The sequence below is a fragment of the Stegodyphus dumicola genome, chromosome 7, assembly GCF_044657685.1.
Source record: "Stegodyphus dumicola isolate Sdum_Otavi_A_Nest chromosome 7, ASM4465768v1".
NCBI classification, from domain to species: domain Eukaryota; kingdom Metazoa; phylum Arthropoda; class Arachnida; order Araneae; family Eresidae; genus Stegodyphus; species Stegodyphus dumicola.
Genome location: NC_140774.1, coordinates 204739995 through 204765434, shown reverse-complemented (window position 1 = coordinate 204765434; position 25440 = coordinate 204739995). Strand labels below are relative to the sequence as shown.

The following is a 25440-nucleotide window of genomic DNA, read 5'->3' as shown; positions in this document are numbered from 1 at the left end:
AGTTTGTCAAAAGTCGCCAATTGGCGAAGAATCGCACGATCTAGCAACACTGTGCTTGGGGGCATTTTCCAATTCATCTAATAATCCATACAATGCAATAACCCTATAAAATCTGCTTATTATCGAACTATTTGGATTCCTGTGCATGTTATCTAAACATTACATAATGAGAAAATCCTAACACTTGAATTAAAATTAGAAATTTAGCTTTTAATAAACATTTTTTAAGGAATTCAATTTAATAAATAAAAAAATTTTAGGAATTAATTTCAAAATTTAAATTTTACTTAAAAAAATTCCTTAAGACATTTTAAGACTTTTTAAATTTAAATTTTACTTTAAAACATTTTTAAATTTTTAACATTTCAGTTTTACTTAATTACTTTTTAATTATTACTTTTTAATTTGCTATTTTCACTAAAAAATAATTTTTTCACTTAACGTTTTTATTCGCATTATTTACACAATTTTTCAACACACATTTAACATTACAAACAGTTTACATTTACTTATTCACAATAACCACTTAACTCTACTTTACTTCAATTAGAGTACTCTTTTTATGATATTTGCAGAGCAAACTTACATCTCTTGATTGGCTCAGCTACTAAAACTCTTTACCATAAATAGTTGGTCAGTTAAAATTAAAACTTGAATTACATACTTTTAGGATATTCTTTAATTTTTTCTAGATTTATATTATTTAAATATTTTAATATTAAAGTTTACAAAATTTTTAATAAAACAAAGATAGCAGCTTGGCACTCAATTTTACTTACATAAGCGCCATCTATATTATTTGCAGAACACACTTACATCACTTAGGAAATACTTTTACAGACCCCAACGCTATATGGTAGGTAAGTTAGAATTAAAACTTACTATTTACTTGCTTTTAAGTATTTTTTAAGTATTTTTTATGTAGTATTTAAGTATTTTCTAGATATGTAATTATATTTTTAAGTATTTATTTGTTTTAAAAATTATGAATTAGTTCTTTTTAGTTTCTTATTGGTTTATATAAATTATGTCTAGTTCCTTTTTAGTTTCTTTTTGATTATATGCATATTCGTGTCAGGGAGGTTTCTGTAGACAAGGGTTTCTAAATTAATTTTTCTGAAAAATTTAATTAAAAAAAATTTTTTTTAAGTTTAATTTAATACTAGGCTCTACTTTACTTTGCTTAATTCTCAAAATACTTCATCATTGGTATTTTCCTTTTAGACCTTTATTTTAATTGCTAATTTCTCAAAGTACCACTTTTATTGGTATTTCTTTTTGGACATTCTTCACTATTTACTTTTGGTTTTGACAAAGAAATAACATTGTGATAATTATCTGTAGTTTATCCTCGACTGTTTCACATTTGTTATGTTCTTCGGGACTGAAAATTTCTCCTCTCTCAAATTAGTAAACAAGAAAGGGGAGGGGAATACGGTAAATATCAGGTGGCATTCATCAGTACAGCTTGTAGTGGTGACATGTTTAAATATGAAATCTCTCCTTATTGCCATAATCAATAAAATACAATTAAAAATTCTGATGTGTACACCACATGACTTCCTTGCACGGAATATTAAATTATACCCATTTTTTCTTGCATTTCATTTAAACTTATTGGATTGAATTAAATCTACTTCATCCATAGCGCATAAACCACAACAGAATAAATGCACTCTTTAAAATTCACTATATTTGTTTATCATAGCAACACTGTGGCGCTAGGTTCAATTAACACTGTTACATTTCGTTACACATTATAAATCAGAATGCATATAAATTTATATCATTTGAAGAATGAGCTAATCTCTAAATGATATCTTGATTTGTTTCGGGAACATGACGTATCCTGAATAGGAACGGAGAGCTTACTCAAACTATGTTCAAATATGTGTGGAATGCACGACACAAGCAGGAAGGATTAACTTTACCCTTTATTGTGCACGATATTGTCCACTCCCGCACTTCGGGATACATAGACCAACCACTTGTGGTCTGAACTTAAAAATATAGCTAAAAGTAAGAGAACTACTAACTAACTAAAAGTAAGAGTTAACTGCGAGTGCTTTGCACAATTGACTAACGCTAAGACTGGCCTTTTAAATTATTACGTATGTAATACGCAAACTGCCAAAACTACAATACGTTTTAAATGTCAAGAAGACTAAACCTCTGGCCTTAAAGGCAGACAGCAGAAGATTGGAAACTAGTGCGGAATGCAGTGGCAAGGCGGCTCACTTTCGCTCTAACTCTTGGCAAAAAGCCACCACTTAAATACTTGGGCATTAGCAAGTACAATTTGCAGTTTAATTCTGGCCGGAAGTGAAAAATAAGAGAAGATAGTAAAGTTTTAAAATAAAATAAACGTTAGTACAACTTAAGATCCTTACAAAACAAAACGAAAAAGAAAGTTTTTCACAGACGATTCAGTATTTCTCATTCAATTAATTCAGCTCTCACTTCCCGACAAGGCAAAAATACATAAAAACTCAAAATATCTACATTAAAAATTACGAAGTAAATCTTAAACACTTATTTCCTCGAAAATATTCCAAAATGGATTAAACATGGTTTAGTTCGCAATAATAAAAGAAGGCGCTATCTTTGCTGTTGCGAAGCTTAGTTTCTCTAGATTAGCAACAAATCCGCTATTTTATTTTGCAAAGTTTAAAATGTAAACAAACATGTCCGCCATCGCAAAATTAATGAGGCTTAGCTGCACTTAAACAGCTTTTAAATTGCTAAGCATTCTAAAAATATAGATTGTAGATAGTAAACTAGGTTACTACCTAGTTTACTAGGTAGTAACCTAGTTTACTATCTAGTAGATAAAGGTTACTACCTAGGACTTTGAAATAATGTGAGAAGGCATCAAAACCTTAACCGGAAGATAAACATAATCAAATCCATAATTAAATCCTTTTTAAAACAAAAAGTGCCCAATTTACAAACATGTAAGAAATAAGAAAGAGTTTACTGAGCCGAGTAAGAGAGTGAATATATATATATATATATATTTATCTAATGTTGGTGCGGATGATTGCAACCAAAATACGAGGTGCACATCTAACATGCTATAGCAATCGTATATACAAAATTTCAACGTTTAAAAACTCGTTTTTGAGTTATGCGAGATACATACATAGGTATGTACGTACATGCGTGCGTACGCACAGACGCCACGAAAATTTCTCTTCAGAATTCATTTTAAATCAGTTTTATACTCGTAATTTGTTTGGAGGAATAGTCTTTTCTATTCTGTCCTTACGTACGCAAAAATATCGTTAAATTGCATTCGATAGCGGTGAAAATGGATATTTTCGTTGAAATATAATGCCTGAAGTTTTTCGCGATTACAATACTTCCTTTATACTTCGTACAAGGAAGTAAAAAAGGTGTTACTACAGTACGCTTTTAGGCTGATCTTTGGAATATGGTAACAGAAAGAGTTTGGCGACATTTTGGAGGCGATAAAGGTTACTACCTAGGACTTTGGAATAATGTGAGAAGTACTCAGTTCCGATTACGCATTATTTTGTGTGAGGGAAATGAGAGATCATGAGATATGTCATGTGACATTAATGGACGAATCACTGTTCTTTAATCGGAAAAGGGGGTATATTTGTAAAAATATCTGCTGTACTTTATAGCAGTAGTTTCATTCTATGTTCTGTGAAACAGTGTTGTTTAATATTTGGATCCCATGGCCCTATATAAAGTAAATCCGAAATTTTTATTGCGTAATTTAAAAGAATTGCTTAATTGCGGATAAGTATGAATGTCCAATATGTGGGAATGAAATGAGATTGTGTGAAAGGAAGGATATTACAGATAGTTTGAATGGCGGTGCAAGAAACCTGGTAAAAATGGACATTTTGTGATCCGCCATGCACTCAAGATTCTGTAGAAGATTAGGTAAGTTAGTATTTTTAATTATGTGAGGATATTATTTTTATGCATTGTTCTAAATGTAAGGAGTAAATAAATTAATATGGTATTACTGGAAAATTGTTATTAGCAATGATTTAGTTTAAAGTACAGTAGAAGTTCATTAGTCCGGCATCCAACAGTCCGGAATGCCCGATAGTCCGGCATCGCTCCGGAAAATTGTAAAAATTTTGGTTTTCTCCAAAAGTGTGTCTTTAAAGCAAATAAAACCGCTCGATAGCTATTCGGAAGTTTTCGGGGTAGTTCGAGATCATCCGGAAGCGCTCGGTATTGTTCGGAAACAATTAGCGGCCGGCTAGTCTCAGCTGTCACAACAAATTCAGGTGCAGTGCAGCTCCGTTAATCAATCACGAAGCGTCTTCGCCATTTTTTTGTGCGTTGTTGTTTTGTGTCCTTTCACATCGCAGTAAACGTAACTTTTGAAACTGTTTATAAAAAAAGTGATTTTCGTTCTAACTGTACAGTGACCATGTTTTCAAAACCTAAGCCTTCGAGTTCAAAAGGAGAGAAACGAAAACACGTAACACTGACTCTCAATCAGAAACTAGAAATCATCAAACGGCTAGAAAAAGGCGAGAATAGAAATGTTTTAATGAATGAGTTTAATATTGGCTCATCAACTATTTATGACATTAAAAAACAAAAAGATGAACTAATGAAGTTTGCTTCTCAATCGGTAACAACTGAAAAATTGGCTTCTAGACAAACATTAAAAAATGACTCAGATGCCGAAACGGAAAAAAAGGAAAAAATCAGTTGGGCAGAAGCTGCAGAATCACTAAATAAGTTTATCTCTTTTGCCGAGGCTAGTACTAGCTACAGTGCTTCAGAAATTATTGATTTCCATATCATTAGAAATAAATTTTATACTAAACGCCAAAAGTCAAGAAAACAAAAAGACATTCGTGACTTTTTGAAATCTAAGTGAAATATGTTTTACAGTACGTGTACATATATTATATGAAAGTAAAATAAACTTTGTTGTATGCATTTGCATACTGTATTTTTAGTTTAATTATTAACCTAATTGTTCTTATAATTACCTCCCGATAGACCGGAATTTTCGGTAGTCCGGCACCGAGCCGGTCCCGAACGTGACGGATTATCGGACTTCTACTGTAATTAGGATTGTAAGCTAATTTTTATTAATTTAATGTATGTGCTTATTTATATTTTAAGTAGTATTTTTTAATTTAATTATATTTTAATTTAATGATCGTGATTTTGAGAGTTATATGTTTGTAGTATTTTGGAATACGTTTGAGTAGAAGTAAATGTGCATGGAAAGAATTTAAGTATTTGACACTAAGTATTTGTAATCATTTTTAAATGTTTTGTTATAAATTCGTTGGTGACGTTTATAATAGATAATTTAGAGGTAAAAGTTTTTGGATATTTTATTTATTTTATACGTGCAAATGGCCATCCTTGGAAAGGGTATATACTTTTTCGCGATCAGGTAATTTCATATATGTCCTTTTTACCGAATTTAAAGATTCACAAAATTTTCATGCATTTTCGTGAAATTTTTCTAATTTATGAGAAAAAAGCAGTGTACATAGATATAGTGAAGAGTGTGTGCAATGCCATTTTTGTGCAATTCTGGGATGTTTTTTTAAGTAAAAATAAGTCGACCTGTAAATGGTTTAATTATATTTTAATTAAATGATAGTTATTTTGTGAATTATATGTTTGTAGTAATTTGGTATACGTTTGAGTGGAAGTAAACGTGCATAGAAATAATTTAAATATTTGACACTAAGTATTTGTAACCATTTTTAATGTTTTGTTACGAATTCGTTGGTGACGTTTATAATAGATAATTTAGAGATAAAAGTTTTTGGATATTTTATTTATATTATACGTGGAAATGTTCATCCTTGGATAGGGTATATACTTTTTCGCGATCAGGTAATTTCATATATGTCCTTTTTACGGAGTTTAAAGATTCACAAAATTTTCCTGCATTTTCGTGCAAATTTTTGTAATTTATGAGAAAATAGCAGTGTAGATGGATAAAGTCAAGAGTGTGCGCAATGCCATTTTTGTGCAATTCTGGGATGTTTTTTTTTAAGTAAAAATAAGTCAACGTGTACATGGTTACTGTGTATGTGCGATTTTGAAAAGGAGTTTGCGATTCTGCACTTTTTCCCAATTTTGCAGTTAATATTTGTCATGATTAAGCAGTTTTGTTCCATAAAATTTCTAGCATAAGTGTAATTCGGCTAGCAGATTGTTGGAAAAAGTGTTGAGTAAATAAAAAGAAAAGAAACCTGTCTTTTCTTCGTAAAGACAAAATGGGGGCGAAAAAAAAAAAAAAAAAAAAAAAAAAATAGGGGTTTGCTGTAGCAGAGTTGGTCGCCAAATTTTCGCCAAAAAATCGCCAAGTTACCATAATGCAAAGATCAACCCGCTTTTATTTAAAGTGGCTACGATAGATAGTAAACCAAAAGGAGAAAAATAATTTACCATACAGTTTAAAGGCATTAATATATTAAATAATTTCATCGACAGAATTCATCTATAATTTTATATCGCCAATCATAAAAGCATTATAAATATCATTTAACAGAAAACTTAAAAGGACCATGACTTACCCATTCGACAATGACAATGCAATTTCGTCATTTAGGCGATTGACGCTTTTATTATTAGTGATAAAGGCTGCAAACAGAATTATTTAAGCTATTATTTCAATTAAATTATTTTTCTCCTTTTAGTTCATTCATTTTCATAACTATATCAAATGAAAGCTTGTTATACCTTTTTTTCTGTTTCTTAAACTCAGTGACGCATTATCAATGATGAAATTTTTAATCACTAAACAATAAATTATAAGAAATATAACAGAACATCATTCAAAGTGTAGAGATATAAGGAATTTTTGGAGGCAGCAGACGTGAAAAATGAGAAATGCCTTCGCCGGGACTCGAACCTCGGATCCCTCGAATACATGCCGAGCGTGCTGACCATTACACCACGAAGGCATGCTAAGAGGGCGGGAGAAATACCTTATATTATACTCCCTCTTTTAAAGGGCGACTGGGAATTAGGTGGCTCAATCGCCAAATCTTGTTGTAGGAGAATCGTCATCCAATACCTTTTTTAGTTCGGGCGCCACTCTAGAGACATTTGATTATTTCGAAGCAGGAGTAATGAAAAATGAGTAATGCCCTCGCCGAGACTCGAACCACGGACCTCTCGAATAGGCGACGAGTGTATTCGAGAGGTAAAATTCCAGTTTCGGAAATTGGATGTAATAAAAATGTTACTTGACCAGCATTTTACTCGCAGCTGAAATAAATATCGCTAATTTGTCATTAAGTACGCCAAGGTGGCAAACTCAAAATGCTCTCCTTTCTGTAATTCGTCGAATAATTGCACACCTGCATAAAGGTGTCGTCATCTTTAATGACAAGTGACGAAGAACTTAAATGCATTCGTTCGATGCAGAGAAATAGAGATAGTATTCACGACTACGTGGTTCGTTACGTCATAACAACCAATACTAAATAATAAAATAATAAGTAAAACACACAGACGCTCCTAAAGACGCAATAATTTCTGCTTCAAACAACATAATTTTGAAATTGGACGCAATCGAAACATTTTTTAAGTTTAAAACCGCATATCCTGTTGTCTGCCATTTGAATGCAACACAAAGGAAGAAATAAAAGCGAACAATGGTTCAGAGGTACTTTTCCTGTCGTGCCTTCCCACAATTTCCACACTCCCACGCCGAAGACTCGCTCTCGTGAGTATCTGACTGGGACAGAGCTCTCGGGTGAGAGAGGCCCACTTGACAAAACATCCTTTAAACGATCGACTATCGGATTAGGAGAACAAATCTTATTCCCGAAATGGGAACTAGACCACGAATGGTAAAATGGATATTTTCATGTGTCTAAACACAGCGCGTGCAAGATTTGTGGATAGAAAGAAACGATTGGCCTGAAGATGCAGTGATCCTGAAAGGGGAGAGCTAATATCGGCTTTTAATGGACAACTGAAAGTGGTACGTTACTTGAAGCCCATGACTAACAGGAGAGAGGAAGATTTAAGATCCATCCCCAAATTGAATGGAGTAAATTTAACATTAAATTTTATGTAGTGTTTCCCAAAGCAAATGTTTCTGAAAAACGAAGATTGTATCATTTCTCTCTCAAAATACAATAAGCCTGTAAGGATTATGTTAATTTTATTAACAGTTAAATATCGAGTTAAACCTCCTTTCCTATCTCTTCTTAATTTCAACTTACCACTTCCGGTCAAAATGTAGTTTTAGAATCACGTCTGAATGCAAATCGAGGAAGAGCGGTGTTTAACCGCGAAGTTCTACTGTCTTAGTCAGAGAGATCCAGATATTATGGCTAGCACCAGTCCGCCTTTTTAGGCTACTCTCTCTTCTCTTAAGCTATTATTACACTCGGCCGTACTTTAGTTGATAGCTTCGCAGTCAGTTAGCGTAAGGGGCCAACTCCGTTAGAAGTTTGATAGCTTCGGCTATATCTTTTTAGTTAAGATTAGTTTAGTTCTTAGTTTCCTACGTTCAAGCCCGCGTGTCGGCTTTATTGTAAAAATCGAAAGACGGAGTTCTGTTAAACTTTAGTTGGAATAATAAAGGGTTATTTCACCCTTCTTACTTGTTGTTTCCTGTATACGAACTCAAGCGATTTTTCGCTTACTAGTTCTTAAGATTCTTCACATTCAACCGAGAATCACACAGTGGGGAATCCTACAAGCCTAACTTGAAATTGATATCAAAATGAGACCGAATTTAACCAATTACTGTAGATGTCGATGTTGAATTTGGAAAAGCACGAAACAACGCAGGAAATGCAAAAGCGGGAAAACAGACAAAGGAATTACAATACAGCATGATTAATGCAGAAACTTGCCACAGAGAGTGAAAAGGGAACAATTCCGGGTTATTAATCTCGGGGTGTTATTTTATTTGTGACAGCTTGGGTTTCAGGTGTTAATACGTGGCCTGGTCTATTGCGAATAAGTAGCCTGGAATAAAAATTAAGCTTGTCGACTTGTATCTCAACATGTAGAAATCTACGGAAAAGTGGGTCTGTTTCGTGGTTTTGCTGCCAGTGTCTTCAGTGGTCTGCACTTCAAAGACTGGATTCATTCAGACTACTTGTATTCTTTAACCGCCTTGAAATTGCCAAAATCGTAGTTCAATGAATTTGGATCGTCACAAATCCACTTTGGCTACTTTCTTTATAGGGACATCTGTACGCACGGACAGATTAAGGGACTTTTTAGTTCAAAATGGACTGTAAAATGGATTATTTCGTAACATCTGTTTGCACGTATGTATGGACGTTATTTCGTAACATCTGTATGCACGTATGTATGGCATAACTCAAAAACGATTATCCGTATGCTGTTGAAATTTTGACATATGGGGCTATAACATCTAGTCATGCACTTTCTGTTGATTTTTACTTTGTAGAGACATTAGAATTTTTTTGAAGCAGAAGACATGAAAAATGAGCAATGCTCTCGCCTGAACTCGAACCACGAACCTCTCAAATACGCGCCGTGTGTGCTGATCACTACACTTCGAAGGCATGCTAAGAAGGCGGGAGAAATACGTTATAAACTCTCCCTGAGAATTAGGGACCCATTCGCCAAATCCTGTTGATGGAGAATCATCATCCACCACCTTTTTTAGTTCGGGCGCCACTATAGAGACATTAGAATTTTTGAAGCAGGTGAGATGAAAAATGAGCAATCGCCTTCTCCGGAAATCGAACCACAGACTTCTGGAATACCGGTCCAGCGTGCAGAACCACCACACTACGAAGGCATGCCAAGAAGGTGGGAGAAATACCTTGTATATGTATAGCCACGTAAGGTAGTACACGATTATGTGTAATCATTAATCGTCATCGCCGGGACTCGAACCGTGGATCTCTCGAATACGTGCCGAGTGCGCTGACCATTATGCCACGAAGGCATGCTAAGAAGGAGGAAGAAATACCTTATAACTTCTTCGTACTAAGCCAAGGATATACTGCAATCCTGCAAGATTTCAGTTTTCAGATTTCTCCAAAAACATTTATTTTGACTGATCCTGAATCCATTTAGACTACTCTCGCCGTAAAATGTTAAAATTTTGTAATTTAAGACACTTACAATATCTAGTTGTACATCTCCCTTTTTCGTTGCGATCAGCAATGGCAAAAGTGTGCCCTTTTAAAACTGCCGATCGCAACGAAAGGTTTTTTAAACCTGCTACAAATACAAATTTAAATTTCGGCAAATTTTCGGCGTTTTGTTTTTCTTGGTTTCATCATAATAATTTAAAAAGCATAGTACTGGATAGATAAAATACTTACATTTAATTAAAGAGTAATAAAGGGACTTTTACTATTTTAGGTAAGATTGTTGAATTAATAATTGTATATCTAAAATTAATATTTTAGCTATTGTGTAACTATCCACTTTAATTAACACGTTGAGCGCCACGTCAGCCATCTGTGGCTGATACTAGATTTTCCGTTTAGGCCGCGTCAGCCATCTGTGGCTGACACTAGAATTTCCGTTTAGGCCGCGTCAGACATCTGTGGCTGAGACTAGATTTTCCGTTTAGGCCGCGTCAGCCATCTGTGGCTGCACTAAACTTTCTGTTTAGGTCGCGTCAGCCATTTGTGGCTGACAGTAGACCTCTTCGTTTAGGCCGCGTCGACTGCCGCTGGCTGACAGCGTGTAACATGATATATAACAATAAAATTTACACTGTTTTATGAAATTACACCAAATTTATTTAAAATTTACTTAATTTTGATTCATAATTTGATTTTGATTCACTGGATTTCATTGAAACACGGCAAACATAAAAACGGTTCTCCATTACAGCTATTACAAAATGTGACAACACTCTTTTAGTCTTTTTTCTGGACATTACTCTACCAGCTTCTGTTGCATTTTTATCATAACATAATTAACAATATTTTCGTACTTCAGAGGCTTTTCCCGGTTTTCTTCGGAGTTTATGTTGTCGTTTTCTAGATATTCTTGCGTTTTTGTTCGACGAAATGCCTTCTTCTTCACAACTTGTTGCTATCTTCTACCGCGATACGAATCACTGGCCCTACAATACCAGCGCTTTTAAGCGAAGCGCGTGGCCTGAACGGGATTGCCTAAAACATACGCGTGGCGCTCAACGTGTTAAGGATTGGAGGTTCGTATCAAATGAACTAAATTTAAATGAATCGACGTGCAAGAAGTCATCTGCTGTCCCCACCACAGTTTTTAAGCAAAAAAATATAAATGGATACTACCCTCCAAATGTTAAGGAACAGCATGTTTTTTGTGTCTAATTTGAGAATGAAGTAACATAGAAACCAGAAATATAGAGGAAATGTTCACTAAACAGTTCTTTAATCAATGCAACAAAGAATGTTTTTAAAGTTCAACGCAAACATGAATTTCAGCAAAAAATTGCACTCTTGGCGGAGAAATCCAGTCTTGGAGAAACAGAACATCACAGTTTTTTGAGGAAAATGGAGTGGTAGCATTACAAAAATGGGTTCTAATAAGGAATGTGTCCACCCCTAGCTGCAATACATTGGAGGCTGCGACGTTTCGTGGTGAGCCTTTAAAAACCTGCTGTTCTTTAACTTTTGGAGGGCAGTATAAATAAAAGATGCCAGAGTGAAGTAAACGAAATTTAACCTCATATAGAATGGTTTTATGTATTTCTGGTAGTCTGAAACAAATCCCTCATGCTCTTCGAGACAGTATTTTGTCATCTGTAGAAATTTAGGATAATTCAAGATCGCAGAAACGTCCGTAGCAGAAAAATGAAAATTGAAAAACGAAATTAGAACGTTTTGAAAAACGAAATCCGAAAACGTGATTTTGAATAAAATCCGATCGAACTTGAGAAGGGCTAACAGTTACAGAAAGATAACACGATCATTGAAGAATACACATTAAATACTATTCTCTTTCCTTAGATTCTTTTAAAATATGAGAAGAATCATACTGTGATATGTTATTTTGGGGTTTCCTAAGTCAGTTTTTTTTTTTTTTTTTTTTTTCTTCTGTCGGATGGAGAACATCAAAAATCGTACCGTTTTACCCTTTCTTTTCTTAACCTTTTATAAGAGCCGGTGAAAATGGCGCGGCAAAATTTTCAAGATTTAGAAAAACACCGAGCAGCAAAATTTAAATATGACAAAATTCTTAGAATTCAGAGGAGACACTGGGCAGCATAATAAAGGGGGGGGGTGAAATTTTTACAATTTAGGGAAGTAACGGTCAGCAGGTTTTAGGATAGGACGAAATGCCAAGTGCCGGTCCTATCTTCTTTCATTGTAATTTTTTTAGGTCTAATTAATTCCAAAGTCTTACAATATTTTTTTTTTTTTCCATTGTAAGACTTTAGAGTGTAAAATTGTAAAGGTAAAATCCTTGTATTTTTTGTTACTCAGGAATAAATTTTAAGCTAAAGAAGGAAACTTCTTAAATTGCATAAAGAGGAATTATTTAAAACACAAAGACGTTTTGTTTTGTTTTAATGCCGTATAGAACTCCTTTCGGCACGTAGTTTTTTACTTCCTTGTACGAAGTAAAAAGAAAGTATTGTAATCGCGAAAAGTTTCAGGCAGCATATTTCAACAAAAATATCCATTTTGACCGCTATCGAATGCAATTTAACGATGTTTTTGCGTGATATCTGTACGTAAGGACAGAATAGAATACTCTTTTCCTTCAAAAAAATTATAAAACTGCTTTAAAATTAATTCTGAAGAGAATTTTTCGTGGCGTCTGTACGAACGTATGTACGTACGTGCGTACGTACGTATCTCGCATAACTCAAAAACGAGTAGCCTCAGAACGTTGAAATTTTGTATATAGGACTGCTATAACATGTAGATGTGCACCTCGTATTTTGGTTGCAATCGGCCGCACCAAACGTATATAAATATTTTTATATATATATCCACTCTGTTACCCGGCTCAGTGATCTCAGTTTGTTTACTCTTATATGTTTGTAAATTGTACATTTTTTGCTTTAAAAATGATTGAATTATGTTTTTATCTTCCGGTTAAGGATTTTATGCCTTTAGTAAATCTGTGTGCAATATTTTTAGAATTATCAGCAATTTTAAAGTTGTTTAATTGCCGCTAAGCCTGTTTTTAATGGCGGCCATTGATGTTTACATTTGAAACAGGAGACTAGTGGATTTGTTGCCAATCTAGAGAAACTTAGCTTCGCAACAACAAAGATAACGCATTCATTTATTATTGCCAATTAAATCATGCTTAATTCTCTCTGGAATTTTTTCGAGGAAATAAGTGTTTGAGATTTACTTCGTAATTTTTAATATAGATATTTTGAGTTTTTATGTATTTTTGCCTTCTCGCAAAGTGAGAACTGAATTAATTAAATGAGAAATACTGAATCGTCTGTGAAAAACTGTGTCTTTTTTGTTTTGTTTTCTTAATTTCTTTTATGCATCATTCTAGCTTTATTATAGTATTTGAATAGAACATGTGGCAACGATTAGATAATTCTATTCTTTAAATGATATAAATTTTGTGCATTATGAGTTATAATATGAACGAAATATATACGTTAACTGTTATATAATTATTGGATTACATAAGAGTTAACTTAGTTTCTGTTATATAATTATTATATAAGTTAACTGTTATATAATTATTAATACTGTCAAGTGAATCTAGCGCCAGAGTGTCGCTATGGTAAACAAATACTAGAGTGAATTTTAAAGAATGCATTTATTCTATTGTGGTTTATGCGCTGTCGGCGAAGTAGATTTAATTCAATCCAATAAGTTTAAATGAAATGCAAGAAAAAATGCGTATAATCTAATATTCCAATACAAGGAAGTCATGTGGTGTACACATCAGATTTTTTTTTTAATTATATGAATGGCTTAATTTTCTCCTTATGGATCGATAAAAGTCACATTTTGAAAAATTCGTAAAATTTTGTTAAAAATTTTTTTAATCTATTTTATTAAAAACTATGCTAGCGGTTTTGCGCATGATTTTTTGGAGCATTATATTTTTAACCCAGATTTAACAAATTCTCAGAATATATCAACCGGAATTAATCTTTACAAATCAAAATGAAATTCTTTCAAGAAGATAATAATCATAATGAATTGTTTAAAACAATCTTATTTTATGTATTACGTGTAATCATTAATGTCATTGACGATTTACCTAAGTTCAACGGTTGAAGCATCATGTTATACATAGTTTACAGTCACGTGAGGGCACGATTAAAAAAAAAATCCTCAAGTGGGATAGCTTGAAGTGAAACATAAGCAATCACAATTACGTCCAGGGTTTCGAAAATTTAGCTATTTTTAGTAGCATTTGTAATTAAAATTGTTTCATATTTCCGTGCAATGCAGCACGGGACTTATTTGAAGAGAACGCCACACCGAAGAAGTTAAAATACAGGAGCATGTGCATTTAACATTTTAATAAATAGATATCTCGTAGGTGTACTCGTTTGCTATCGAGAATATACGAGAATGTTCTCGTGCAGGATTAAAAAGCTTAAGGCCGGTGCAGGATTAAAAAGCCGAAGAAAAACATCTCAGTTCAGTTGCTTAATAATTGTTTACTGTTGTTGATTGTAGCGAATTCGCACTGAGATCGGTTTAGCTTTCTCTACTTTGAATTGAGCGTTTTAGTAGTTTAAAATATAACTACTGTGAGATATTGCGATATTGTATTAATATCTCTGAGGAAATTTCAGCATTTTTTTAACAATAAATTTTATTAACTTTTTATCGACTTGTGGATTCAATTTATTACGAAATCGTACGCACGCAAAAATATTATTGCCCCACGCATTGTATATAATACCTAGGCGTTCTATAGAATGGCGAAATGCTATTTGGGCAAAGTAGAAAAAACGGACATGATAAGGATATTATTTAAAAGACGAACATTCTTCAAAAATACAAATGGTAGTTTGAAAGGACAATGAACAAACACCATTAAAAAGCTTTCGTTCTAAATACGCAAAGAAAAATTAAAGTTGTAGGAAACAAATTTCATGCTTCTCTTATTAAAGAAAACAATGCACGGAATTATGGAATGATATAGATTATGTATTAAATGTATGGATATTCGAAATGAATCGGAGATTTATTTAATACTTTGCCGGTTTGTAGTTTGGTATTCTCTACAATGTCCAGGAAGATGTAGAAAATGTTAATCGTTTCGTACATTATCGGAAATCTATAAAAAATCTATAAAATGTATAAAATGAATTGTTCTAAGAGTTACAGATGCTCGCTATATTTGCTCGCTATATCTGATTTTAGAGCACAGGAACCGTACTTCCATTGCTTTTAAACAAGGTTTCTTAAACTTTTTTCAGTCGCGACCCCTTTTTATCACCGAGATGTTTTCGCGACACCCAGGACCCCATAAGTATTGCGCAATTGCGACACATGCGTGAGTGAAACTGTCAATTTTTTCACTTGTACTGTAATACACTATTGCAATTTTAGGTCATTAATTTTGTGAAAATTTTAAATGAGTAACAGACGAAATGACAGCGCCACGTGCAAAGCAAGGAAAATGAGCGTTTATATTATAAAAAGAATGTGTCGAAACGTTTTCGTTTTTCTTTCTTTGTCTGTATTGTCTTACTTTTATCTGTTTTCGGATATAATGTATAAAAATATTTGGTAATTGTAAAATTATCATAATAAGTTAAAGAAATATCAAAACTGCTAAAATTTTTGGCGACCCCCTGCTGCAGGTCCCGCGAGCCCCTTGGGGGTCGTGATCCACAGTTTAAGGAACCCTGCTTTAGAAGGATGTGAAACTAAAATAACACCAAAATCATAATTAGATTCAGATTTGAAGTAGTATTTTGAACATGCTAATCATAACTAGTATTTTGAACATGCTTGCAATTCGTTATCGTATAAGGCAGGGTTTCTTAAACTTTTTTTCAGTTGCGACCCCTTTTTATCACTGAGATTTTTTCGCGATCCCCAGGACCCCGTAATATTTATAAAAATTTTGTGAGACCCCGTAAGTATAGCGCAAATCCGACACACGCGTGAGTGAAACTGTCAATTTTTCACTTGTACTGTAATATACTATCGCAGTTTTAGGTCATTAACTTTAATTTCTAATTTCAAGACATTGAATAATGTCAAAATTATGACAGCGTCACGTACAAAACAAGGGAAATGAACGTGTATATTATAAAAAAGAATGCGTCGAAACGTTTTCGTTTTTTTCTTTGTCTGTATTGTCTTATATTTATCTATTTTCAGATACATTGTGTAAAAATATTTGGTAATTTTAAAATTATTATAATAAGTTAAAGAAATATCAAAACTGCTAAAATTTTTGGCGACCCCTTGCTGCAGGTCTGGCGATCCACAGTTAAGAAACTCTGCGTTAGAAAGATGTGAAATTAAAATAATTCTGTTGTCTTTAATACGGGTTCTTTATGAATTGAATGCACAAGTCTGATGAAAAATGAACAAAACATTATTATCACAGAAAAATAAAACAAAATGCTTAAATTTCCTCAGAAATTCGTACAGTATTACAATATCTCACAGTAGTTATCTTTTATTTACTCAAACGTCCAACAGAACTTAATTCAAAAGAGCTAGACAGAAAACTCATTCACGAGTTCGCTACAGTCCACAAGAGCAGTTTTCTAAACAAACTCTTAAGACAACAACTAACTAAATAACTAACCAATTGAGAAAATTGAAATCGAAATCGAGTCAATGGCTAGGCGGCAATTAGTAGCCAACCGCTACTTTAACCGTCTCTGTTGGTAAATTGCCCTAAGGCGTTGGTACTTAAGTTTTTAATTAAGGCGATTTACGCCGCGCCAACTAGGCGAAACTTGTCAAATTTTGTGAAATGTAGGTGGAGTAAGGGAGATGATTGGCAGGAGCCTGTCACGTGGGTGGTCACCAGCTTACGCGTACAATGAGAAATATTGGAAATATTAATAATTATCAAGTTTTGAAACAGGTTATCTAGATTGGAATAATTAAACTAATATCGCGATCTAAATGAAGACAAATGGCACAACTAAGTGCAACAGATTAGCTAAACAAAATATTCAAATTCATAATTTCTGTAAAACACAGATTGGACAATGGTAGTCACGTGGGAGTCACCCTCCCGTGAACTGTCCACAGCCCAATGCATCTTGAAATAGTAGATATCACAATTCATTGAAGTCTTGGTCTGAGAAATTAAACACTAAAGTTCTTGTACAACACTGAGGCACATGAGTTACTGTAACTATACACTATGTACATATAGGGACGGCGGTATTTGAGCGAAGTGGCAAATGGTGAAAAACATTTTACACTAGCAATAAATAATCAGAGCTTTGAAGATCCAGGTACACGGATCATGTCCATAAGTCCACAATATTACAAAGTCTCTGATATAACAATAAGAAGATTACGAAAATGACAAATATAAGATCAGTGCTTTGAAGATCCAGGTACACGGATCATGTCCATAAGTCTATAAAGTTTCAAAGACACTGGTAAAATGACACAATGAAGATAAAATAAAGATAATAGTACTATGTACAATATATACACATTTCACCATTTGCTGTTATGGAAGATGCCTCTTGGGCGCTTTGCTGCAATTTCTATAGTAGGATCATAATTTATCAGACTACGGATATGTTCGTATTGAGAAAGTTCTATTTTAGCATAAAAATTGTGGCTCGTGGTGAGAATTTGATCATCTATGGGTCTTATTTTTAGTTCTTTATGTATCTGCAGGTTACGTGCGAACCATGGGGAGTCAACAATTTGTCTGAGTATTTTGTTCTGAAAGACCTGTAGTTTGTGTCTATAAGTCTTGTACACAGTGGCCCAGATAGGCACTGCATAAAGTAGGGTTGGTCTTATTAAGCTGGTATAGATCTTCTTCTTGAGACTGATATTTAATTTAGCATTTCTTCTTATTAAAGGGTAAAGAGACATTTTAGCAGCGGTGGCTTTGCGCAAGGCATACTCCGTGTGTTCTTTGAATAACAGCTGTGAGTCGAAGCTCCTAGATACTTGGTACTTGAAACAATTGCTAGGGCTTGATCATTAATTTTTATATTTACATTTACAGGAGTGAACTTCCGATGACGTCTGAAAAGGAGAATTTGGCTCTTTGACGGATTTACTTTTAATTTCCATGAATCATAATAGTGTGCTATGATATTTACTGCGCTTTCAAGTTTATCTACAGCGAGCTGAGGTTTTAGCGACTTGGTTAAAATTGCTGTGTCGTCGGCATATTTCACTACTTTTGCATTCAAAGGAACCGGCATATCATTCGTGTAGATATTAAACAGAAGCGGTCCCAGAACGCTTCCTTGAGCCACTCCGCTTTTAATTCTTTTTCTTGAAGAGAGATAGTCATTAATTTTTACCTGAAAGGTCCTGTTCTTAAGATAGCTTTTCATGAGCTTAATAAAACTGATGCGCAGATGAACAAGGTGCAGCTCGTAGAGGAGACCCTCATGCCACACCTTGTCAAATGCTTTTTCTAGGTCTAGAAAGCAGCTGGCGATTGTGTTCTTTTTTGCGAAGGAGTCTGCAATAAATTCTGTAACGTTCAGTAGTTGGTGCAAGGTACTATGACCGGCTCTAAAACCAAACTGCTCTTTACATATAATTTCCTTATCCTCTAGATGTTGAGTTAATCTCTTTTGGAGGACACGCTCAAATACCTTTACCAAACTGGGGAGAAGGCTGATCGGACGGTAGGAGTTTAAGTCCTTTGGGTTTTTCCCCGGCTTGACAAACGTAATTATCTGCGCGTGCTTCCACTGTTGCGGAAAGTAATTGATCCTCATACAAGCATTGACTATGTTTGTAATGAGGACTATGTAGGTTCTTGGGAGAGCTTTGAGAACCATATTGGTGATGCTATCGTAGCCGGGAGCTTTCCTGGACTTTAAGTTGCTAATTATATTACTTATTTCTGCTGGAGAAGTTGGGTTGAAGTGATTATTACAATTTCTGTCAGCTAGATGGTTAATGAAATTATCGACTTCTTCATCAGTCTCATCATTATTAGAGGCATGATTGGTGAACGTCTTTTCTAGATGCTGCGCAAGGGCTTCAGCCATGTCATGTTCAGAATAAGCAATTCCACTACTGGTGTGGAGAGGACCAATATTTCTGTTATTAGTATTCCTTAAGGAATTTCCAATACGCCAGACTGTATTCGGAGGGAAATCCATGGAGTCTAAGAAATCGTCCCAACAATTTGATCTGTACTCTAGGAGGAGGGTCTTGATGTTCCTAATTTTTCTGTTCAGATTTCTTTTAACAGTGGGATCGCCTGTTCTTCGCCAGATTTTTGCTGTGCGGTTTTTGTCTTTTATTTTCTCAATGATGTGGTCGGGGAGCTTATCTTTCTTATAATCTTTGAATTTGGCGGAATCATCAAGGGCTTTCTTAATTTTACTATTGATCTTAGTGATATTGTACTCAATGTCTACAATATCGGCAAGAGCCGGGTGTGCAGGTAATTGTTCTAGAGAATTATTGAATTTCTGCCAGTTTATAATTTTCTTTAAATGCAAGGTCTTCTCAAAGCCATGGTAAGTAAATTTAACAGGGAGATGGTCAGAGGTTAATTGATTAATCACCTGTAGGAAAGGAATTTGCTGGATATTTTTTGTAATAACAATGTCGAGAACATCCGAGCTGCCTGCATGATGATACCTGGTAGGTTCCGTTGGTCCAAAAATTCTAAGGTCATTCGTAAGAGCATAGCTATAAAGTTTGTTGCCATTTGTGTTATTTCTTTGAGAATTCCAGCTATGATGTTTAGAATTCAGGTCCCCTGCTATAATAACAGGGTGAGTGATATTGTTAAAAATTTGCAAGTCATTGTTGGTGAGAATGTTTCTGGGGGGATTATAAGCCGAGATGATGACAATCGGCTCATTTGTGCGCGAATGCACAACGATCGCAGTGGTTTCAATGCTGCTGCTATTGGGAATATTAAACTCGTTGGCGTGCAGATGCCTTTTAATTAATATCATAGTACCGCCGCCCCTATTATGGTCTCTGTCCGTCCTGAATGCGTTGTAACCATTGATCTTGAACTTATCATTAGGTCTGAGCCAAGTTTCATTCACTAGAAACACATCAATATTATGGTGAGTAAGGAAGTTTGCAACTTCAACGTTCTTGTGGCGAATACCGTTGGCGTTAAAAAATGCAAGATTTAAACTGCTGGGGGCAGTGAGGTGAGTTCTTGAATTACTGTTAATGTGGTTAAAATTCATAATTGATGCTTGATAAAAGTTCAAAGGCTTCCCAGCCGACTTGGATTTTTTCCAATATTGATTTAGATTTTAAGAACCGCTCGAAGAGATTTTTTCCTTGCAGGAATAATTTCTTCAGCCAAATTATGAAATCGGAAACGGAGCCTAAGTTCTCACTTTCGACAGCTGCGTCCTGATTGGTGGATGAAGCATTCTGCTCATTAACATTTTCACTGCTATTTTGAGTTATGTTTATTCTTGGAAGAGGTGGGAAATTTTCTAAGTTGAATTAAGGGGGACTATTTTTTGAAGTTTTTCTCGCTTCTTTTTGGAATTCTTTTTTTGCAATTTTTCTTTTCAAGTTATCCGGATGCATTTCGCAACCACGGTACGAACTAATGTGGGGGCTTCCGCAGAGGCAACATTTGCCGGGTAAGTTTCTGTCTTTTGTACATGTAGTAGTAATATGGTTTTGCCCGCATTTTAAACACCTGGGCTTGTGCTTACAGTGAGCACGACTGTGGCCATACCTCTGACAGTGGTGACACTGTTTGTGTCCTGGAGTGGGTCTGAAGGGAGTAATTTTAACAGCCAAATCTAGAATATGCGTTATGTTGTATATTTTCTTGCCTTCTATGCTGCGTTTGACTTCAACCATGAAAGTGGGTAGTTCGACAATTTCATTGTCTATTTTCTTGGTAACTTGTCTTACTGTTTTAACCGGGATGTTATTGTCTATTAGTTCTTCCATAATGTCCTCGGGTTTTGTGTGAACAGATAATTTTTTGATTACAACTCTTTTCGGTTTATCCTGTGGGAGAGGAAAGGTATGGTAAGGAATTTCCTTTTCATCTAGGTATCTCGTGACTTCACGATACTCAGTGTCCGATTTAACTTTAATGTAAATATCACCACCTTTCTGTACACATTCCATGGATATGGTAAATTGCTTAATATTATCTCTGAGGGCTTTCCAGTCCGTGACATCTGAAATGATAATCGGCGGAATTCTGTTAGCCTTTTTGTTGGGCGTAATGAAATCACCTTCATTATTAGTACTGTCTTCTTGTGAGTTTAGCGAACTAACATTTGTAGTGTCCATTTTATCATCTATTTTTAGTGAAGCGTATTTATTTTTGGTTGACGTCATTGAACCGTTGCTGCTTTCACTAAGTGTGCGTTTGTGGTATTTTTTGGGTGTAATCCATTTTTCATTATAATTATTTATTTTGCTTATTTCCTGAATAACATTTGAAACTGGTTTGGGTTGCTTTGTAGTTTGATTAGATGTCGAATCATTGCTAGTATTAACTAACGGGATGCTACCGCAGATATTTTGCACTGAATCTCCTGCAGCTACACACTTCTCAAACTCTGCATGGAGCCATTGCTCCATTTCTGGGGTGATTTTCCGTAAGCCATTTCTAAGCGTGTTAAACGCTAAGTTAAACTCAGACATAATCTGCCTACAATCCTCAATCGTGCCATGTTTAAGAATATTCTCAACAATATCGCGCTTATTAAGGATTGCTAAATCATTTATCTCATCCATATTTACCAAGTCAAGCTATCCTATCGATGTACAAGACAATGTCCATAATGAAAGCGTAGAAATCAAAAATATACTCACGAACTTGTCCAGATGAGCTACTCCAAGTACACCTCTCGAAAGAGACCAACGAAAAACACTTACTATTTATAAATAAATTTCCTTCACTTCCTAAATTTTAGAATCACACTCGTAGAGCAAAATAATAATACGAACTCAAACAACATTCGTATCAACTCAAACGAATTAACCAATTGAGAGGTTTTCATGCCGCTTATATAAGCGTTTTAAATGCGCGAGAATTTTCTGTTCGAAATCAAAAAAGAGATATTTATTTATTAAATGTTAAATGCACGTGCTCTTGTATTTTTAATTTTCCAGCTTAGCTTTCTCCATTTTTCTATTCGTCACGCGCTGCACTGCACGGGGAATAAAACAATTTAATTTATAATTCTACCAACATTAGCTATTTAAATGCCAAATCCGTAACACTATATAAACATACGTTTATTTATAATAATTTATACATATATATTCGTGATTTTTGGTTTTTAAGTTTTTGTTCCTTTATAATTAGGACTTTTATTTAAAGAGAGATAATAAAGAAGGATTTCTACATTGTAGAAGGTATTTCAAAATCACTGTGTTGTGGTATTTCCAAATTTAATACCTGTACGAATTGGGAAAAACAAGATATTTATTGGCTATTGTGCGGCCGCTGCTTCGGATCAAAATGATCGGAAAATATTGTTCATTGAAGCTGACATTGTAGAAATGATAAGTTCCTTTGCACACCACATGTACGTGCGGGGAATTCTTCGTGCGTGTCTGCAATGCGTGCAACTTGTGTGCTGTTAACTGCTACACAGCTTAAGATGGCAACAAGAACAGTGCTTTTTGAAAAGGGTGTCGAGAGATGTTTTTTTTTTTTTTTTTTTTTTTTTTTTTTTTTTTTTGAAAATAAAGACTTTTTCTTTTATGTATCTAAACTATCCCCCTATATATATACACTCATGTCCAAAATTATCTTTATATACCCAAAAATGATGATATTCAATGAAATATCGAATCAATGTGATCCGTATTTGCAGGGAATGTGTGAAAACCAAGCCTAATTAGCATTATCCAATCAAAAGTAATCAAACGGTTTGTGATATGCAAATCTAGGCGTTACGTCATCCAAGGGTGAATCAAGCGCTTTGCGCAAATTGAATATTTGAGTGAATTTCTGCAACATAGCGTTTGATTTCAGTGTGTAGGGACTCAAAGCGGTTTGTTATGGCTTCGAAGTATCATTTGGAAGAATCTGTAAAGTGGCGAATTATCGGCCGTTTAGAAGCAGGGCAGTCAATCATGGAAACAGCCACATGTCTGAATATTTCAAGACAGACAGTCTCTAAGCTATGGAAACAGTTTCAAAATGATGGAAGTGTTGTAAGGAGGCCTAGACAAGGTCGGAAACGAATGACAACTGCTTCTGAAGATCGGTATCTGGCATTAACTGCCTGTTTTAACAGAAAGGCTACTGCTCGCCAGTTAAGTTCAGAGCTTGCAGCCGCCACTGGAACTGTTGCATCACGGCAAACAATATACAGAAGGCTTAATGAAAAAGGCCTTTATGCCAGAAAGCCAACGGTATGTGTTTTACTGTCTTCACAGAAAAAGAGGGATCTCTTTAATTGGTGTAAAGAACATCAAAACTGGACTGAACATCAAAGGTCCCATGTTCTCTTTATCGCGGTTTAGTTTAACTGGTGATTCTAAACGTGTTTACATCTGGAGGGAGTCAGGAACACGAAATGATCCCTCGAACATTGTGGAACGTGACCGTTTCGGTAGTGGAGGTGTGATGGTATGGGGTGGAATAATGATCGATGGACGTACGCCCCTACACGTGTTCAGCAGAGAATCTGCGACAGGCCAGATATATCGAGATGAGGTCTTAGATCCTTATGTAAGACTTTTCAGGGGTGCATATGGACCTGACTTTTTATTTATGGATGATAATGCCCGTCCACATCGAGCAAACCTCGTTGATGAATTCCTTGAAAGTGAAGACATTAAGCGAATACCTTGGCCACCAAACTCTCCTGACCTTAACCCGATAGAGAACTTATGGGACTACCTTGGAAGAGCAATTGCACGTATACATCCTCCTCCTAGAGATGTAAATGCTCTGAAGACGGCATTGCTGGAAGAGTGGAGATTAATTCCCCAAACTGTGGTTAACAACGTTATTTCCAGCCTTAAAACACGTTGTGATATGTGTGTACAAGTCAGGGGAGATCATATTCCATATTAAATTCGTAAGACTTAATTCTTTTTCTGATTCATTCCTTTTTTTCTTAACTCTCTTTGTGACACTTTATTACCATTTTTATTGTTTCATGCTACAATTTTATATCATATGAGGTGATCTTCAATTTTTTCTTTTGCATTTATGTGTCATCATGTTATGTATGATTCCACGAAGATTCATTAAATTATTAGTCTCTGAGAAATCCGTGAATTTATGCATGTAAACATAATTTTGGACATGAGTGTATATATATATATATAAACCGAGTTGAAATGGACTTCCAGAGCTAAAAAACTACTGCTCAGTTTAATTAAATTTTATTAATCAAATTATTTGATTATTCGAACCGAATTAATTTGCGAAAAAATAAAATGTAAAATCGAATGTGAAAGCGTGACAATGAAACAAATTAAAAGAAAACAATTTACATTAATTAAAATATACACGTCTGAGCAAAAAATCAGTAAAATATATACTGTCTTGATGATTTTGTAGAGACATTATTTATTTTTTGGAAGCAGGCAAGATGAAAAATGAGCATTTGCTTTCGCCGGGAATCGAACCACGGACCTCTGGAATACCGACCCAGCGTGCAGAACCACTACCCCACGAAGACACGCTAGGAAAGTGGGAGAAATACCTTATACGAGTATACACCCCCTTTTAAAGGGCGACTGGGGTTTTTAGAGGACCCAATCGCCAAATCCTGGGTGTGAAGAATCATCATCCTTTTAGTTCGGGCGCCACTGTAGAGACATTAGGTATTTTTTGGAAGCAGGCAATATGAAAAATGAGCAATCGCCTTCGCCGGGAATCGAACCACGGACCTCTGGAATACCGGCCATGCGTGCAGAAGCACTACACCACGAAGGCAAGCTAGGAAGGAGGGAGAAATACCTTATAATTTCTTGAAAAGACTAAAAACTTTTTTTAAAAATATTCTACTACATTTATTGCATTCTTTATTTGCATTATTATAATCATTTTAATTTGTTTTCATGTGGCACTTTTTCATCTATTATATCAATTCATAATTAAGAACAAATTTTTAGGCTCCTCCTTGAAAAACACCAAATAATTTTTAACCTTTTTGTTGCATTTTTTTAATTACTGTATCCTGATTTATAATTAGTATATATATATATATTCTCTTAACTCTCTCGTAAAAGAACTTCTCGAAAAAAAAAAAAAAAAAAAAGACTTGTGAATCACTGACTTTAGTGCAACGCAGTTTCAGGTTATCAGCAAAGCATGACACTGCAAATTATTTCACGTTCCGTACCAGCAGCCACTCGAAGCGGATGAGTCTAAAGCGTTAAAATGTCGCCGACACCTACTACTGTGCAGTAA

General features: G+C 34.7%; 1 protein-coding gene across 8 annotated transcripts in view; it reads right to left on the bottom strand.

Annotated features, from left to right (window-relative positions):
• LOC118188745 (uncharacterized) overlaps positions 1 to 25440 on the bottom strand; it is a 320917-nt gene that overhangs the window by 154726 nt on the left and 140751 nt on the right. The gene's annotated exons all lie outside the window — the stretch shown is intronic.